Source organism: Hesperophylax consimilis, chromosome 25 (genome assembly GCF_061612785.1).
Source record: "Hesperophylax consimilis isolate HC1 chromosome 25, BYU_Hcon_1.0, whole genome shotgun sequence".
Taxonomy (NCBI): Eukaryota; Metazoa; Arthropoda; class Insecta; order Trichoptera; family Limnephilidae; genus Hesperophylax; species Hesperophylax consimilis.
Window position 1 is genome coordinate 25,243,936 of NC_142860.1, and position 16,852 is coordinate 25,260,787.

The following is a 16,852-nucleotide window of genomic DNA, read 5'->3' on the forward strand; positions in this document are numbered from 1 at the left end:
AACTTAAGAGGTTCTTCATAGAAATACCAAAAAAATAGAAACATTTTTATTACAAACAGTATTTTCATCGAAAAATAAAAGAATTTGGTTTTTTTATGATATCACCCTACTGAAACGTCGCTTGAAATGGCTTTAGCTCTGCTTCATGTGTTAACATGCATTTGGTTAAAGTAAGATATTCAAGCACGGTAGAGTCACCAATGCAATTTAATATCGTGATGGGTAATTAGTTTGTTAGATATAAATATCGCATATACATCTCTTGTAAGAAATTCATAATTATTTCCCTTCAGAAATATGGCCTTATTGTTTCTGTTCCCATAGAAACGTAAAAGATTCTTTGTCATCGATGTAAACAAGTAATATTACATTTGTAATTACGTTTTCAGATCCGAGCAAGTCGTAAACAGGTTATAGTTATTATTAAACTAGATTGAAAGGATCAAATTCTATCGTTTTAATATATGTTATATTATATTTTCTTGATAAGGCGGTTAAAATTGTTGACTAGTACTGAGAATATAAGTTTAATTGTCGTCGGGTTGGTTAAAACCGAACAATAATCGTATGCGCCAGGAGTCCTAAAACTCGGGTCAGATCGAGGACAATTAAATTTATTGCAGCCAGTCTGTTACAATAACCCGCAAATATCGAACTTACTAACTAACTACTAACCATCACGCCGTACAGCCAAACAACTCGGCCTTGACACACACTTCTTGCCTCATTCGATGACCAGATTCTCAATTTGGTAGGCGGGAATGGGTACCGCCGCCCTGGGAACCATTTATTGGATGACCAACACCTCTGCCACAGGTCACCCCAAGTGGTTCGCTACGTTTGGTGACTTAGCAGGGGTGCCCGGGTTCATGGGTTAAGGTTTGCCCAGGTCTTGGTGGCGGGTGCGTCGGCCCACCTTCTGCGTGGCGGGCCGGTTGGGAGATGCTGGTTGAGGGAGACCCTTTACAACCGGTTACCGCTGTCCGGGCCGCTCGATAGTACAGGGGCCCGACCCTCAGGCTCACGACTAAGGGTGGGCTGCCCCATCAGCGTGTGAAAAAACCCCGCCACTGCTGTTGTACCGGTTCGTGACCGGAGGGGACCCAGCAGCAGCGTTTGGGGCGCATTGGATGCCCTCTCCAGCCGGACTCTCCCAGCCTATCGCCTAGCACCGCAGTGGGTGGGCTGGAACCAAACGCTCATCACTCCTGGACAGCCTGAACCCCATATTCCTACCCACCCCTCACACCTTTCCATTGCAGACCTTCCTTTCACTTTATACCCTTAAAAACAAAAAAAAACAAAAAAAAAAAATTAAAATCATGAATATACATAAAAACAAACATAACATCTTTACAGCGGCGAGTAGCAGGCGTCCCCGGTGCGGGCCAAAACTGTTGGTAAATTTTGCCAACATTCGCGGCCTGCACACAAATTTAAATTCCGTCCATCACCATCTTTTGTCCCAACGTCCCAACCTTCTTTTCCTATCCGAAACTCAGATAGCCGAGCCGCCAGACTCCTCCTATCTGGACTGCCCGGGCTTTACCCTCGCAAGCAAATTCCGACTGAAAGGAGGAGTCTGCCTCTATAGTCGAGCTGACGTCAACTGTGTGCGACTATTGAGTCTGGAAAACTCCAGATTCGACGTAATGTGGGTGCGCGTCAATCTTGCCAGTACGGCAAGATTCTACGCATGTCTATACCGCTCACCGAACCATAGCGAATCAGACACTTCCGAGCTCTTCAAACATTTGAGCGATACTATTGATGATCTCTTGCCCCGCTACCCTTCGGCCGAGTTTGTTGTTCTGGGGGACTTCAACGTTCATAACGAACCATGGTTGAAGTTCTCAGGCCCAACGGACTCGGCTGGCCGACAGGCGGAATCCTTTGCCATTTGCTACGGATTAGAGCAATTGGTTCAGGAGCCTACAAGGGTTCCTGATGTCCAGACTCACCGCTCCAATCTGTTAGACCTATTCTTAACTACTGTGCCACACGGTTATAAGATTGACGTCACAGCGCCTCTGGGATCATCTGACCACTGCCTAATGAGAGGCTGAGGAGAAAAGTGTGGCACTATAGGTCAGCAGATTGGTTCGGTATGCGGGCCCATTTCAATGCTTTTCCGTGGTCAGCTGTTTGTTTTCGGACTTCGGACCCTTCAAGATGTGCCCAGGAGATTGGTGAAGTCATCAATTCAGCGATGGATGGCTTCATACAATCGACTACTAAAGAAACTGGTGTGGGCTCAAAGCCGTGGTTCAGTCGACAATGCTCCGAAGCAGTTCGACGAAAAAACGCGGCTTACCGAGCCTACAACACATCTCGAACGCCCGAAAGCAGATCAGCATACAACAAATCGGCAAAGGAATGCAAGAGAATCATCAATAGGTCAAAATTCGAACACGACCTGCAGATCAGCAAAAAGCTGGCTGCCTGCCCGCATGGCAGCAGAGCATTCTGGTCGCTTGCGGGCTCAATAGGTCGAAATTTTTGCAAACCCAGTTTGCCACCTCTTACCAGACCTGACGGCTCACTAGCAAACACCGCCACCGAAAAGGCAAACCTTTTAGGGAAAATGTTTGCGGAAAACTCGACCCTCGACGACGGGGGTGCTGTTCCGCCGTCGGTTCCTCACTGCGGCTTCTATATGAAAAAGCTGAGGATCCGGCATCGGGATGTACTCCACGTCATACGGGGGCTCGATGTTAACAAAGCTAGTGGACCTGATGGAATACCTGCCCTGGTATTGCAGAGGTGTGCTGCGGAAATAGTTCCAGTTTTGACAAAGCTCTTCAAAATGTCCCTGAAGTGTGGCACTGTGCCCTCTGGTTGGAAAAAAGCGGTAATTCACCCTATTCCCAAGAAAGGTGACCGCTCCAACCCGGCCAACTACCGCCCCATAGCGATCACATCAGTTCTGTCCAAAGTGATGGAACGTGTGATCAACGACAAACTGCTCACATACCTCGAGAAGAACAAAATTATCAACGACCGTCAATACGGATTCCGGCGGAACCGCTCGTGCGGTGATCTTCTCGCGTATGTGACGCATGTTTGGGGGCGGTGCCTGGAACGTCACGGTGAGACCCAAACGGTCGCACTAGACATATCCAAGGCCTTTGACCAGGTCTGGCACCGAGGACTTGTCAACAAATTGCATTCTTACGGACTTCCCGCATCCCTGTGTACGTGGATTGCTGACTTTTTAAGGGATAGGTCGATTCAGGCGGTTGCTGACGGTTTCACCTCTTCCTCGCACTCCATAAATGCTGGCGTCCCACAGGGATCGGTTCTGTCTCCGACTTTGTTTTTGTTGCACATCAATGACCTTTTGACATGTGCACCGATTCATTGTTACGCGGATGACAGTACAGTTCATGATAGCTTTTTGTTTGACAAGCCCCCAAAGGGCACACAAACTCCAACGGCTCGGAGGGCTTTGAAGCAGAGAATGGACGGTTATCTCGAGAGTATTTCCTCCTGGGGTAAAAATAATCTCGTCGAATTTAATGTTTCAAAGACCCAATCCTGTCTGATTACGTCTAAAAGGGATCCAAATGATAATCTAGTCTCCTTCAACGGAAGCAATCTTCCGAACAGGCCTTCCATTGATATGCTTGGTGTAACTATAAGTGACCAGCTCAGGTACGGGGGCTCCATCGAAGCTAGAGTAAAGTTGGCCTCTCAGAAGCTGGGCGTACTGTACAGGGCCCGCAGATACTTTAATAGTACACAACTGCTCACCCTGTACAAATCGCAAGTGCGCTCTACTGTCGAATTTGGCAGCCATCTCTGGTCTGGAGCTCCAAAATACCTGAAAAAAACCCTTGACTCTGTGCAGAAACGGGCGGTCCGTTTGATAGATTCCCCAATCTTAACAAACGGACTGCAATCTTTAGAGCACAGGCGTCAGGTAGGTATGCTGTCCTTGTTCTATCGGTATTACAATGGAAGATGCTCTGAGGAACTAGCGTCATTGATCCCTTCGGCACCGGTGCGTAGTCGGGATACACGCCAAACGCGCGCCCAACATTTGTACACAGTTGACACTTGTCACATGAGAACGGGTCGCTTCTATGATTCGTTCTTAAGTTCAACAGCTCGGCTGTGGAACGAACTGCCGGCCTCTGTGTTTCCTCCCTCCTACAACATGGGACTCTTCAAGACCCATGTTCACTCCTTCCTCTCCACAAAAAGACCCTCCACACAGCATCCCCAAAGATGACATAGGCCCTGAGGGAAATTATTTTCTTCAGGGCCTCCTGTGTGGAGTAAATATAAAAAAAAAAAAAAAGATAAATCATCACAATGATAATTCATCACATCTTTAAAAAAATATATAAATTCATGGAAAGTGATGAAACAAAAACTTTATTAACTGGGTTAAGTAGGTTAGGTTAGGTTAGGTTAGGTTAGGTTAGGTTAGGTTAGGTTAGTTAGAAGGTTATCACTTTTAAAAAGTGTGTCGAATTGTCACTGTGTTGAGATATCATGAAACCGCCTCACTCACATTCATTCATATTCTATTATTTTGACTCTTGACATGGCAAGACTCAAGTATCTGATTCACTTGATCGTGTTGTGTCTTTCTCAGGCGTCCCCGGCTTTTTCTACCATTTACATTTGCATAATATATTATCGTTGTACTCATATTTTCGTTCTTTTCTTAATCTTACTCATCAGCTTTGCATTCTTTGCGGATCTTCACATTTCCCACAAAATCATACAAGGTTTTATCACATATACGCCTCAAGAATCTCATTTCTACAGCATTCAGTCTACTTTCATCGTTCGTCAGTTATAGGCCTCACTGCCACATATCAGGGTAGGTACCAGCACTCCATTATTGACTGCTAGCTTCGCTTCTTTGGACAGTTTCAACCGCGCTCAGTTCTCCATTGATGGAGTAACCAGTTACCTAAATTTTGGACTTTCTGGACAAATCGAGAAGTTTGGTGCAGATGGAACTTTGAACACTTATTTGCATTTCAATCACTTATTTGTATATCTTTGATATGAATAAATGTCCTTAAATAAGGCTCTAATCTCTGGCTTTATAGTAAGTTAGTGATGACTGTTATCACCTACTGTAATAATTTGGTGTGTAAAAGAAAAAAAATAAAATAAAAAATTAAATTAATTTACCGTTCATTTCTCAGTGATTTCGCTTCTACTGCATTTAATCTATTTTCTCCCTCTTCAAGCAATTCTATGCGTCACTTCCATGCTTCTATCAGCCATCAGAACGCCTTTGTGTTTTCATAACCAAAACTGCATTAAGTTCTCGATTAATTAAGTTTCTTGCAACTACCCTTCAGTCAATATCCCTATCAGCCCCCCAGCCCCTCGCGAACGTATTTCCTAAGTAGGGAAGTTAATCCACTATCTACGTGAAATCAATTTCACAACTAGTGTGTTTTCATATCCCCTCTTTCAAATTAATTTTGCATACTTACTTCTTGATAAAAAAGTGTACAGTTATTTTATACAGTTAGAGTACAAGTAAGTACTGTTTAAGAGCTTAAAAATAAATGTAACAAGGACACAGTATCCCAATGTGTGCAAAATACGTAACCGCATCGAAAAAAAATTGTTTGAGAACTCAAACAAACTAAAAAAAAACCCGGTTTGCGAACCTCGTTCTCTTCCTTTGAAAAAAAACTTTGACACTATATTACTACATATTTAAAACTTATGTTTGATGATGACTTCAGTAAGCAAAACAGCTGTCAAGCGTTATAATAATTACACGGCGGAACTTGTTTATTTATGAATGGTTTTATTTTAAAGTGAATAAAAATATTATTTCTATATTTGACAACAACATGTGATTTTGTAAATAATAATTCAGTGGATCTTCAGTAAAAGAATAATTATATAGAAACCACTCAGAGGAATAAATAGTATTATGCTAACCTTAATTGTTTTTATATCCTTCTTGCAACTACTTTCCCTGCAGTTGAACACATCTCAAGTATTGCCAACTACATGCAATCTAGGTAAATGCGAGATCTAAATGACTCAGTACTGAAATTATTGGTGCAATTAATACGAATTTTCGATAGAGTAGTTCTAGTTGGCATGTTGATGGTGATTAAACTGGTGGGGCTGTCTATAATGCCATTAATAATGTAAAAAATCGAATATAAAAAAGAAAAACTATATACAAAATACGAGTGTCCCGGTTTAGGTTTGTTCTTCATACAAATCTACAGTATTATTCCGATATTAATTATTTATTATGACCAATTTACCAACTTATTAATTATGACCAATTTCGATAACCAACACCCCTGCCATAGGTCGCCCCAAGTGGTTCGCTACGTTTGGTGACTTATCAGGAGTGCCCGGGTTCTTGGGGTGATCTTTGTCTGCGTCTTGGCGGTGGATGCGTTTGCCCACCTTGTCTATGGCGGGTCGGATCGGAAGATACTAGTTGAGGGAGACCATTTGACCACTCCAGCTGGACTCTCTCTCAACCCATCGCCTTGCACCGCAGTGGGAGTGATAGATTCATACGCCTTTCACTCCTAGACACATTAACCTCCAGATTCCTACTCACCCCTTTACATTTATCCTTCCCAGAACTTTCTCTCGTTCCTTTCTCTAAAAAGACCCTCCACACAGCATCCCAAATATTAAATAGGCCGTAACAAAAATGTTTTTCTTCGGGGTCTCCCGTGTGGAGCTAATTTTAAAATAAAACTGATGAAATTTTCAACAAATTAAATTACTAAATTTATTAAATAAATTATTATAAAATCACCACATTCACCTTTTCCACCGCCTTATTACTCGGCGCTCTTCGGGGCTGCCGGCTGCTTTTTGGAAGCGCTCCGAGTTTATTTTTGAAATCCTGGGAAGTCCTCAATTTTCCAGGTGTAAATTTAGCATAAAATAACCGCATTAAGTTTTAGTTTACGTGTATAAAAGTAAAATAATTTTTCTGTAGCCCCTTCGGGCTTAATTCAAGTTTTAATATAAAGTTTTACATATTTTTAGTTCAAATCTGCCACGTTATCCAAAAAGTGCACAGTGAAAGGCAATGCATCGGTCGTCGGTTTTAAATGCTTACCACATGTGCACGGTGATAGACTAGTGAACAGTTTCAAGTGCGTGTAAGTGATTTATGAGGGTATCCTTTGGGCTATGGTGGTTGTAAACAATGTCGGATATGACCGGGCCACACTACTCAGACTTAATAGTGATAGTGTTTATTTGGACCCTGCAATAGCTGCAAAGATATCGCTGTATAACCTTGGACGCGTTATTACTAAAAAAACTACCCGTAAAATTAGGTTTCGTGGTTGCAGAGCTGGACGCAGTAGGAAAAAACATCTGGAACACAGCATCGAAATAGTTACGTCACCGCTAACAGAAGAACAGGGAAAAGTAGCAACTCAAATTCTCCCGAATCCGGAGAGAGAATATAACACAGTTAATGCTTGTATACAACGGCATGCCAACTTTAAGAGCCGTCAACTAGGTATAGGATCCTGGAATGTTAGATCTCTCAATAACAAGATAGAGGAGGTAGGGGAGGTTTTCAACGAACAGAATCTTCATGTCCTGGCCATAACTGAGACTTGGCACGAAAATAGTGACTCTTTTTCAATAAAGAGACTCCGAGCTTTAGGTTATGTCGTGCTAGAAGAAGCCCGACCTAAAGCAACAATTTCTCGGGATGACAACATCGCTAGCGTAAATCACGGGGGTATCGTGATTTTAGGTCGCCAGGGCTTGCGTTTAACAAGGGTGTCAATTGGTGCATACCGAACCTTTGAGCACTTGGGATGCCGAGTTTCGTCTGCAGGAGCATCATTCATTTTATGTACCCTATACCGGCCTGGTTCAAAACAAATCACTTTGGACTTTTTTAATGAATTTTCGTGTTTTCTCGAGCGGGTTGTGGGACTTTCCGATAATATTTTCATAACAGGCGACATTAACATTCACTTAGAGCGTCTAGAATCACAAAATACTCTCAAATTCACTGATTTATTAGACTGCTTCGGATGCCGTCAATGGGTTAATTCCCCAACTCACGATGCTGGCGGAACTTTGGACATTTTTATCTCAAAGTCAAGCGGTCCGTTTCTGGTAGCGGATAGTGTGGATGTAGGACTATCAGACCATCGACTTATTCGCGCAGAAATCGATTTTAACCCACCGAAAATTCCTTACGTTACTATCACATCAAGAGCATGGCGCGGTTTTAACTTTGACGACTTCCTGTCAGAACTAAAAGCTTCTCCGCTCTGTACACATAGCGCATGGGAAACAGAGTCGCCAACCAAACTAGCAGCAGATTATAACACCATCCTTTCAACCCTTTTAAATACATATGCTCCAATTTCTACAAAAACTCGGCGTCTACAAAAATCTGATGCCTGGTTTGACGAAGAATGTCGGAGCCAGAAGAGATTGATGCGTAAATTGGAGAGGTCCTACAGACACTCGGGGGTTACATCACGGAACGATTGGATACAGGCTCAAAAAGAGTACATGATCTTAATCCGTTCAAAAAGGTCTGAATATTGGACAAATAGGATCACTTCAGAGCGTCAAAATCCACGTAGTCTTTGGAACTCGGTTAAGACAGTCATTGCTGATGTCCATGCACCAAATACAATCGACATAGCTCCGGAAATCTTCTCCAAGTTTTTCCTTGACAAAATTGAGTCAATACGAGCCCTAACAACCTACGCTCCACCACCGTATTTTACTAAATGCAATAGAGAAAACCTTTCTGCCTTCAAACCTACATCCCTAGAAGAAGTAAGGAAATTAATTCTTACTTCACCGAACAAGCAGTGTTCGCTCGACCCTATTCCAACGTGGCTACTGAAAAAGTGTTGCAATGAAATTGCTCCCTTTTTAGTTCATCTTTTCAATAAGTCACTTAGCACGGGTGACTTTCCAAAATCCCTTAAATCAGCTATCGTAACTCCATTATTAAAAAAACCACAACTGGACGCTGAAGATCTTTCAAATTACCGACCCGTTTCAAATCTGCCTTTTATATCAAAAATATTAGAAAAAATCGCTGCCTCACAGGTCATATGTCACTTAAATTCAAATGAATTATTAACTAAATACCAATCTGCATATAGACGGTTCCACTCCACAGAAACCGGGTTACTACGTGTTTTGTCGGACATAACTACTGCCATTGAGTCGGGTAAACTGGCACTTCTTTCAGTCTTGGACATGAGTGCTGCATTTGACACGATTGACCATGACTTTCTTATTAAACGATTAGATGAATCATTTGGTTTAAACTGTGATGTTAAGACCTGGCTGACATCGTACCTGGCCAACCGTTTACAAGCCGTAAAAGTGGGAAAAAACCAATCAAATTATGCAACCCTTTCATCTGGAGTACCCCAAGGGTCCGTTCTGGGCCCACTACTCTTCATCCTCTTCACAAATGATGTTGCTAAAATAATAGAATCATTCGGCCTTCTATCTCACTGCTACGCTGATGACCAGCAAGTTTATTTTTACTGCTTACCAGAAGAAATAAACAGTCTAAAAATTCGTATAACTGAGTGTATAGAAGCAATTACTCGCTGGATGACCTCAAATAGATTGAAACTGAATCCCACAAAGACTGAGTTTCTGTGGACTGCTACAAGCAGACGTCAGCATAACATTGAAAACTCCCCAATAACCATTTCCGGAAGTGACATCACTCCAAAAACGTGCATCAAATTACTGGGTGTCAATCTGGACGCTAATTTTTCCCTTAAAACTCAGGTGAACAGAACTGTAAGCACGGGGTTCTTTCAATTAAGGCAAATTAAAGCAGTGCGGAGAAACCTGCCAACAGAGGCGACTAAATTGCTAGTCAATTCCTATGTTGTTTCACGTCTAGATTATTGCAACGGAATATATGCAAGTCTCCCTAAATGTCAAATCAACAAATTACAATCCGTTTTCAACGCCGCGGCAAGGCTTATCACCGGAGTATCTAAATACTCCCACATTTCAGAGCATCTCAAAAATCTGCACTGGCTCAAATGTCCTGAAAGAATCCAGTTCAAGGTATGCTGGATGGTATTTAAGTCACTTAACGGAATGGCTCCGGCTTATTTATCAGAATTGTGTATTCCAGAAGATTCCAATTCCCGACAGTCAACCCTTAGGTCAGCAACGTCATCAGCTATCGGAAGGTTGAAGGAACCAAAGCGCACACCAGATACTAAGTTCGGTGAGCGTGCTTTTGCCGTGTCAGGACCTAAAGCCTGGAATGGACTGCCACATGATTTGAGAATGATCGCAGACTCGACAGAATTTAGGTCTAAACTTAAAACGCACCTTTTCAGACAGTCGTATCCATAATTTCAGAAACCTCCACTTTCACAGTTGACGGCAATTTAAATTCAAATTAACAAAATGTAAAAAATACTAAAAATAAAATAAAATAAATATAAATAATAATTAAAAATAAATAAATAAAAATGATAACAACTAACAATTTGTAGGCTTTTAAGACAGTTAAAATACATTTAAATTAAAATAAAAACTATAGCAGACTTAAGATCATGCGACGACCAGTGTTTTTTGATATAGTGTCCTCTGCGTGCAGTTCTATCTTTTATAAGCATAAACTTTTTAATATAAGTGTGTTTGTTGGAAGTGACTTGCCAGGTAAGTATGTTTTGGTATCTTTTCTAAATAACAAATGTAGATCCTAAGAAATAAATTGTACAGCGCCCTTGAGGTGATTTTTCACAAAAACGGCGCTCTACAAATTATCCAATTATTATTATTATTATTATTATTATAGCAGAATTTTGATAATTTTTCATGAAATTTTGCACACTTGACACTAAGAGAAAAATTACTATCCTCATAGCATTTTGAAAAATTACCGTTTCCCACTCCTTGACATTATAAAGTTGAATGATGCCGGGAACTTCAGCTAGTTATTAAATAAATAAATAGAGTCAAAAAGTATCAATTTAATATCATTTCTGTTTTCCGTTACAGTTAAGTTTCTGATAGTTTCGCCTACGTCATTCGATTTCAATCAGTTCTTTTGATACTAGCTGAAATTGAGTTTGTCGAACTGATTTAATTAAAACCGTTGAATCAAACTAATAAAAATAGTTCAGGTGGGAATAAAGCTTTGATTTTCTTTTTTATAAAATTTAACGTCAGAGAGATGTTTCCATTTGAATTATTTAGGCTTTGTTCATGTATGTCTTTGTTATCAGGTAGATAACAATAGAAAACCTAACAACAATGATGTACTGATATTTCTTTTTGTTTCAAACACAGAAGTTAATTCAAAAGTCGATCTTTCAAGAACTTATCAATTTCCTGGTTCAGTAGGATGAAGCTCTTTCAATCATAAACAAAGGTTTTGCGGGAAATACTGCAGATTTTATTACATCTACGTGAAAAGGATTCACCGGAAGAACGGTGCTGCATCGTTCCAGGTGAGGAAATGATCTGAAAGTTATACGGAAATAGCGCTCTGGAGTGAACACCTAACGTATAGTTGCTAGTCGAGTGTTACGTATACAAAACTGACGTACATAATGGTCTTTGATGTTCTAATATTGACTATTATAATGATGTGTGTTTGTTTGAAGCAGTGGAAACTGTGAGCTTTGAGGTCCTTGGCACAACTTTATAATCAATGGAAAGCCACAAGGAGAAAATATTGAGATACATTTAATAAATTCTATAGGCTATAGGCGGTATCTGGTGTTCCGTTTCCTATTATAATTCTCCACGCTGTTATATGTTTTACAGTGTTAACAAAAAAAAGCTATCCATTAGTTGTATTATTAATAATGTAGTTGTTTTGAGATCGTGTCGTTTTATTATTCTCGAAATTGAAAAGACACATATAATAAATAGATAACGGTCGCAACTGGGAATCAAACTTAGGATCTCTGTCTTCCTCACACTAAGTTTGGTTGTTAGAGTGTTGACACGGTAAGATAGAACGGTGGGTTGATTCGCAACTGGGAATCTAACTCGAGATCTCTATCTTTGGCACTCTAAGTTTGGTTGTTAGAGTGTTAGCTGGGGCGGTGCAGCCAAGACTATACTAGATCCGTTAGCCAAGGCACAAAAAGATGTAATAAGAGTGATGGATAAAAAACCTTTTATGTATCCATCGACACCCTTATTTATGGAAACAAAATTATTAGATGTAAGACAGATTTATATACATGCACTCATAATGTACTATACGAACAATCCCAAGCTTCATAGTCCTGTTGATCACAGCTACACAACAAGACTAAGATCAGAACAAAGGATGATAGTACCAAAAATGAACACATCGTTTGGACAACGTTTCCATGTATTTCTGGCTCCTAAGGTGTATAATGGGTTCAAGCAGCAATGCAGTAAGATTAAAACAGGCCCTCTTCAAAAGAAAATAACCGTATGGCTCATAGAATGTGTCAGAATGAAATCAGAAAGTTTCCTGAATGAAATTATTGTCTGACTGAAGAAAGACCATTAAGTGAATTCATTCCGACTTCCATATTATCGCATATATATTTATTATTTTTGTTTTTGTTTTACCATTTGTATAACGATATATGGACAACATTGTATAATTGTGTTTATATTTTATTTTATATGTTTTTTATATTTTCTTATGATTTCTTTTTTATGTTTTCTTATGATTTCTTTTTTATATTTTCTTATTTGTTACCACCATAATACGGGCATTTGCCTAGTTTGGGGTATTAATAAAAAATAAAAAATAAATAAATGTACACCAAGTCGTTAAAATGTTAATAATAATAATAATAATATGGCATTTATATAGCGCAGTTTAGTGTCATTTCACTTCAAGTGCGCTTAACTACTCGTAAAACAAACTTAAAAACAAAATGTTAATTCAGTATTAGTGGTTCTTAAAATTATTCGTACAGTGTGCCTTACCCAATACAGATCTAATATTATAACATTAAATACACTGTTTATACAAAGTGATGGCAAAACTTAGAATAACAATAACAGCAGGACAGGACTAAACACGAATATTAAAACTAAAACATAATATAAAACAGGAGGCAGTTTATGCTCAGAAATGAGAACTTTCTGAGCAGACACTTTAAAAGGTACAATAAGGAAACAACCGAAACCAAACAATTAAGTTTTAGAATATGGCTTATTATAAAATATTGAAAAGAAGTTAAAATTTATGAATGGTAAGATTTTTAAATAATTTTGTTTCTAAAGACCGTTTGAATTCAGCCAAACTCTGTAGATTAGTAAGAGCTGAGGGAAGTCTATTCCAGATGAGTGTTGACACGGTAAGACAGAATCAGGAGGGGTGATTCGCAACTGAGAATCGGACATATGATCTATGTGTTACTCTAAGTTCAGTTGTTAGAGTGTTGACACGGTAAGATAGAACCGAGGGGTGAGTCGCAATTGGGAATCGTAGTCAATCATTCGAATTAGTCAACAAAAAATAAAATTATTATATGAAGAAAATTGACAACATTAATACATGAAAGGTAAATAGTTTATAAATATTTTAGGCTTTAAAAATCTAACAACTATATCCCGTGATTTTTCACAGGTCTACGTTAGTGTTTCCATAATATTTTTGCAGTTGTAAGGCTTGAAAATCCCACAGTTCCAGAGCTCATGTTCCTTCTGGTGAAAATAGTAACATTATATTCACCGTGTGTTGTTCCTAGGGCAATATTACCGTTCAAGTTCTTATGCTCCTCAGTGGAAAATTTTCCCCGTAGCTACTAACATTTTAACAAAAAAAAGTTTGTCTTCACAGATGGTTTTAAGTAGCACTCTTCATTATTTCCGAGCCAAGATTTACATATTTACGAGTATTAATATAAGCGTTTTCTTTTTACCTAGGGAAGTGGACCGTATATCTATTTTTGACAGAATTAAGTATACCACAAAAGGGTATTTGGTAGCGGCGTGCATTGTTCTATGAACAAAGGTAGGGTTTAGGAGGTGTCAAGAATTGGATATGAATTCTGGGGCTTGTCCTAAAAGGACTGTTTACTTCTAGTTGGTGATTTTTTCCATTATCGCTCTACAAAGGAGGCCCCGAGGAAAAAAAGCCCATTTCATCAGTTTAGGGAAAGAATGGAGAGGAGGTTCTCGGAAAGAAAAGGGTACGAGGGATGGGAAGGAATCTGGGGGGTCAAAGCGTTCAGGCGTGACTGATGTATGAATCCATCCTTCTCATTGAGATTCAAGGTCGGGTGGGAGTCTAGCTGGAGAGTTCATAAGATCCAACCTAGACAAACCCATGAACCCGGGCACCCCCGCCATGTCACCTAACTGTAATATACCGCTGTGGGTATTCAAACGGTATCTCTCCAGAGATACCGATAATATTAAACACTTAGATTTGGCCCTTTTCTTCAGTCTAGGATACTCGTGGAAGATGAGTATTTTCCAATAATACAAGTTGGTTCTTCTGAACGGTGGAACTTTATTGTAGATACAAACAATACGTATAGCTCGAGGAGCGGTCAGTTTAGATCTGGCTACGCGCAACGCCAGTACCGAAGGCACCTAGCCACCATTGGCAATCTACGGAAGTTCCGAAGTCTCCCGACTAACTAATAACAGACACGCCTTCCAGCGCAACGGTACACTAACTTAGCAAACCAGGGGTGTTGGTTATTCAAAAAATAGATCTTGAGGCATCTGTACTCATATGCGCCTCCCAAATTGAAGTACTGACAAATGAATGTAAAAAATAGACAGTAATTGTCATCAAGACTTAAAGATCATTCGATCGGGTTAAAACGGGAAAAACGTGGAGAGATGGATAATCTTAACTTACTTGCGGACCTTTTTTGGTGAAGATTTTTTTTTATTTATTTCTATATGATATTTACAGTATTCACATAATTGTTAATATTTGTACATGATATATTTCAAACTAATAACTATAATATGTTGTGTGTAAGGTAGGTTTGAGAAGGTGAAACTGTATGTGAGTAATATTGTATGTTTCGTGAACACCTCACTAGGAGAACCTGTGCTGAGGTGTTTACGTGGTTATGTATAGGTGTGACAAGTATTTATGTGTTTTAGAAGAAAGTTTTTATTTTTTATAAGTTTTAATTTTAGTTTTTTTTTTTCAGGTTTTGTAAATTGAATATTCATAATATATATGTATTAATATATATATATATATAAATATATATATATATATAATATACATTAATATTTATATATATATATATATATTAATGTATATTAACATATATGTAAGTGCATATATTTGTATTGTAAGTGTGAGTATAGTTGGTAAAATCTCGAAAAACGTGTTTATTTATTATACACTTTTTATGGTTTAGTTATGTTTGGTTTGGAGTTATTATGTTTTGAAAAAATAAAATATAAACTGATTTTTGATCCAGGCTGTGATATGTTTTTTGTGAATGTTTTCGGATGTATTTGCAGTACGTAGTTGCTTCAGAGTAATGGGCATACAATTAATCAGTTTAGCAGCGTAGTATTGAAAGTGTCTTTGTCCGTGTGTGGTGTGTGTTATCAGTATGTTTAGTGTGTTATTTGTTAAAGATCTGGTTTTTAACGAGGTTTTTGATTGAATTGGAATATGGAGATTGTGTTGGAGGAGGTGTAGTAATGCAGATTTGGCTTACTATACAATTACAATTACTATGCAAGTTGGTATAATTTTTCAAATTGTTATGTACATCTCATTTAAACAATCAATGTTATATTTCCACAACATGACTCTGTTGAATTTTAACACACAATTACAATCTGGGGAGACTATTTATCAGATTTAATGGCCAATGGTCCGAGCAGAAAGGTAAGTATTGCACAGACCATCTATAAAGCCCTATGTTAATAAGATTTTTAGTGAATTCGTGATCTATGGATAGTTAGCAATATTTGCGAGCACTGTCAACGACGATAGACAAAAAAGCCTGCCAAATCTAATGCGGCTCTTTGGCTGTCAGTTAAATTTCAGTTGACTATTGTTATATGGAATGTCGTTTTTATGCAAAATTAGTGGTTTTTTAATGAACGGAATAATGTGGAATATAAATAAATTTAAAAGAACTAACACAAATAAAAAAGTGGCTTATTAACGAATTTAGAATGGAAAGAAGTCCTACACGCGGCGAGTTAAATCCGTTCGAACAAATGACTTAACATTTTTTCGGACCAAATTTTGAGGCGAACTCACAAAAAATACCGATAATCTGACATTGGAACTTTTAGAAGCAATCCACAGAAATTTTAATTGAAAAATTGATTTTGGACCCTAAATCACGGACTTCTTTCCATTTAAAGCAAGTTTTAGGTCGCGGGTTCAAATGCCAACAAATTTGATTTCAAATCAATTTGTGTTATTTCACAAATTACTAATTAAAAATAATATAAAGTAAATTTGCGGCACATTCCAGAGTGTAAAAACTTTTAACATCACTCTGGTGTAAGACCATGATTCAGAATTGAAACGTTGCTTGAAATGGCTTTGGCCGTGTTTGGTGACCAGATCTGAATAGCCAGGTACTTCCCCACATTTTTCTTCCCCATGTTCTTCCTCTCCCCACTACCTTCAGCATCACGACAAACCCCAATTGGCGATGCCATAGTTTCACCATCTCCAGACGTTTGCTAGCTATTGGAATTTTCACAAAAATAATGTTTTTCATGAATTTATTAAGAATCTCTTAAAATTATTCGTATTCCGGTTAAAAACAGGACAACCCATTACGTAGTATAAAAGAAATTTATTATGGCGATGTCGGAACACGTGTTCATAAAAATAATTATATTTTCGCATTTCGTATTTATATATTAATAATAATAAGTGTTATAATATTTTGATAAT

General features: G+C 38.8%; 1 protein-coding gene across 1 annotated transcript in view; it reads left to right on the forward strand.

The window, feature by feature from the left end:
- LOC149411721 (octopamine receptor beta-1R-like) overlaps positions 1-16,852 on the forward strand; it is a 442,719-nt gene that overhangs the window by 222,806 nt on the left and 203,061 nt on the right. The gene's annotated exons all lie outside the window — the stretch shown is intronic.